General features: G+C 36.8%; 1 pseudogene; it reads left to right on the plus strand.

Annotated features, from left to right (window-relative positions):
* Positions 1-2494: 2494 nt before the first annotated feature.
* Positions 2495-2895, plus strand: LOC133045585 (small ribosomal subunit protein eS25-like; annotated as a pseudogene).
* Positions 2896-3855: the final 960 nt, after the last annotated feature.

Consider the following 3855-nt stretch of genomic DNA (forward strand, 5'->3'; position numbering starts at 1 on the left):
CATGGATTGGAAGAATCAATATTGTCAAAATGGCTATTCTACCCAAAGCAATCTATAGATTCAATGCAATCCCTATCAAGTTACCAACGGTATTTTTCACAGAACTAGACCAAAGAATTTCACAATTTGTATGGAAATACAAAAAACCTCGAATAGCCAAAGTAATCTTGAGAAAGAAGAATGGAGCTGGAGGAATCAACCTGCCTGACTTCAGACTCTACTACAAAGCCACAGTCATCAAGACAGTATGGTACTGGCACAAAGACAGAAATATAGATCAATGGAACAGAATAGAAAGCCCAGAGATAAATCCACGGACCTATGGACATCTTATCTTTGACAAAGGAGGCAAGGATATACAATGGAAAAAAGACAACCTCTTTAACAAATGGTGCTGGGATAACTGGTCAACCACTTGTAAAAGAATGAAACTAGAACACTTTCTAACACCATACACAAAAATAAACTCAAAATGGATTAAAGATCTAAATGTAAGACCAGAAACTATAAAACTCCTAGAGGAGAACATAGGCAAAACACTCTCCGACATAAATCACAGCAGGATCCTCTATGACCCACCTCCCAGAATATTGGAAATAAAAGTAAAAATAAACAAATGGGACCTAATGAAACTTAAAAGCTTTTGCACTACAAAGGAAACTATAAGTAAGGTGAAAAGACAGCCCTCAGATTGGGAGAAAATAATAGCAAATGAAGAAACAGACAAAGGATTAATCTCAAAAATATACAAGCAACTCCTGCAGCTCAATTCCAGAAAAATAAATGACCCAATCAAAAAATGGGCCAAAGAACTAAACAGACATTTCTCCAAAGAAGACATACAGATGGCTAACAAACACATGAAAACATGCTCAACATCACTCATTATTAGAGAAATGCAAATCAAAACCACAATGAGGTACCATTACACGCCAGTCAGGATGGCTGCTATCCAAAAGTCTACAAGCAATAAATGCTGGAGAGGGTGTGGAGAAAAGGGAACCCTCTTACACTGCTGGTGGGAATGCAAACTAATACAGCCGCTATGGAAAACAGTGTGGAGATTTCTTAAAAAACTGGAAATAGAACTGCCATATGACCCAGCAATCCCACTTCTGGGCATACACACTGAGGAAACCAGATCTGAAAGAGACACGTGCACCCCAATGTTCATCGCAGCACTGTTTATAATAGCCAGGACATGGAAGCAACCTAGATGCCCATCAGCAGATGAATGGATAAGGAAGCTGTGGTACATATACACCATGGAATATTACTCAGCCATTAAAAAGAATTCATTTGAACCAGTCCTAATGAGATGGATGAAACTGGAGCCCCTTATACAGAGTGAAGTAAGCCAGAAAGATAAAGAACATTACAGCATACTAACACATATATATGGAATTTAGAAAGATGGTAACGATAACCCTATATGCAAAACAGAAAAAGAGACACAGAAATACAGAACAGACTTTTGAACTCTGTGGGAGAAGGTGAGGGTGGGATGTTTCAAAAGAACAGCATGTATACTATCTATGGTGAAACAGATCACCAGCCCAGGTGGGATGCATGAGACAAGTGCTCGGGCCTGGTGCACTGGGAAGACCCAGAGGAATCGGGTGGAGAGGGAGGTGGGAGGGGGGATCGGGATGGGGAATATGTGTAAATCTATGACTGATTCATATCAATGTATGACAAAAAAAAAATAATAATAAAAAAAAAAAAAAAAAAGAGGTGTTACTGTTTCTTGGATCTTCCACATCGCAGGCAGACTCTTTACCAACTGAGCCATCAGGGAAGGTTGGTTCTCACCTTATTATTACTAAGAAGACAGAGGAGCAGAGAAAGATGAAATGCTGATGGCAGTAACAAAAATTGTAGATCTGCTCACCTTAATTCAAGTAAGACAAAGATAGAATCACTAAACAGCATTTCACCTCAACTGAATGCTCACTGGTCTTAGCTGTATACTAACTCTGAAGGCGAAGCCCTAATTTCAGAACATAGAGGAAATACTGAAAATATATCAGAGAGAGAAACCAATGACTGTTATTAGAAAACTGATCATTTATTTCTAATACTCTAGCATTGGAACACTGCCAGAATGTCATAATTTGTATTATAAACTCTCATAACTTATAAGCAGTAGTCAACTTTTCCATCTTCTCCATTTTGCCTACATTTCCAGGAAGGCATTATGTATGACACCATAGAATTATAATTTTAGTTTTGTTATTAATGGTTTTTCAGTTTAATTCAAGACACATAACCATTTCTGGTCTGTTTTTTCCTCTGTCAAATGAGGCATTCTATCATCCCAGAGATACTGGAAGGAGAAGATGCAATAGTGGATATCAAAATGTTTGGAAAAGGTAAAGTAAGATACTACTCAGATATAAAGTGCTAGCAAGGCATGAGCGTGTTATGTAGACACCGCTTATTGTCTCACATAAAAACCTAACTAATGGGTTGCAGCTGCTCTCCCAGTTTCACTATGCTGCCCAAGGAGAACAAGAAGAAACATGCTGGAAACTTGGTAAATAAAGACAAAGATCCAGTGAAAAAATCTGGGGGTAAGGCCAAAAAGAAGTAGTAGTCCAAAGGCAAAGTCTGGGACAAGCTCAATAACCTAGTCTTGTTTGACAAAGCAAATATGACAAAACTCTGTAAAGAAGTTCCCAACTATAAGTTTATAACTCCAGATGTTGTCTCTGAGAGACTGAAGATCGTGGTTCCCTGGCCAGGGCAACCTTTCAGGAACCCCTTAGTAAAGGACTTATTAAACTGGTTTCAAAGCACAGAGTTCATGTAATTTACGCCAGAAACACCAAGGGTGGAGATGCCCCAGCTGCTAGTGAAGATGCAAGAACAGGTCCCACCAATGTTACATTTTGAAAAAAAAAAAAAAGGAAAAAGCTTTATTAAATAAAAAGATAACTCATAAAAAGTTACTTTTTTTCCACAAAGACATTAAGACATATTTATTTTATTTTACTCTAAAATCATCTTTTAAAACTCCTTAAGTTCTCTTTTCATTAAACAATGCCCCTAATAGTCTCCCAGGTAACACAATCAAGATGCAATTTAGAAAACAAGTAATTACAAACACTTAATATTCATTTACTTCTTCCATCCTGTCATTTGTTATTGTAGCATTTATAGCTTTAAATATTAGTCCCATCTTATTTAGAACAACATTGGGAAGTGATGCTCATTTATCTATTTAAGAAAGGCAATTTGGAGGAGGGGTAGCTAGAGTGATAGCAATTTGTCATTAACAGCAGTTCTAATTAAATAACCTCATCTACACATGACTGCACCATCTTGTGCATTTTCCCTAAGACTAAGTATCTTCTAAACCATAATAATCCACCAGATCAAAAATTCAGCTGCTTATGAAAGTGAGAAAATAGTGATTTACATGTTACACTTTAAAAGCTTCATCAAAGCTGTAATAATTTTGTTGGATAAACAATGTGATTCTTGAAATTAATAAGAATTTCTAAATACGGACAATATGTACCCCGAGGAGAATATGATTTAACAAGGAACTGATAAATCATGTTGGGCAAATAATCTGCATACTAAAATGTGTGTAATAGAGACAGGAAATTAAATATTGAAACATGTAAATAATACACAGTTAGGTATATTGGGTCTTTTTCCTCCCCTTAGTTGGGTTAAATCCCAGCTTCACAATAATAGATGTCCCAGTGCAGGTCCTGGTCATTTATAAAAGAAAGAAAACAGAGTAAATTGACACGTATCCCAAATGCAGATTCACACGAGGTAGGAAATAGAAAGTTGTTTAATGAGCTCCATTTGGAATAGATATCTGGTAAAGAATGGAGGAAA

This window comes from Dama dama, chromosome 24 (genome assembly GCF_033118175.1).
Source record: "Dama dama isolate Ldn47 chromosome 24, ASM3311817v1, whole genome shotgun sequence".
Classification (NCBI taxonomy): Eukaryota; Metazoa; Chordata; class Mammalia; order Artiodactyla; family Cervidae; genus Dama; species Dama dama.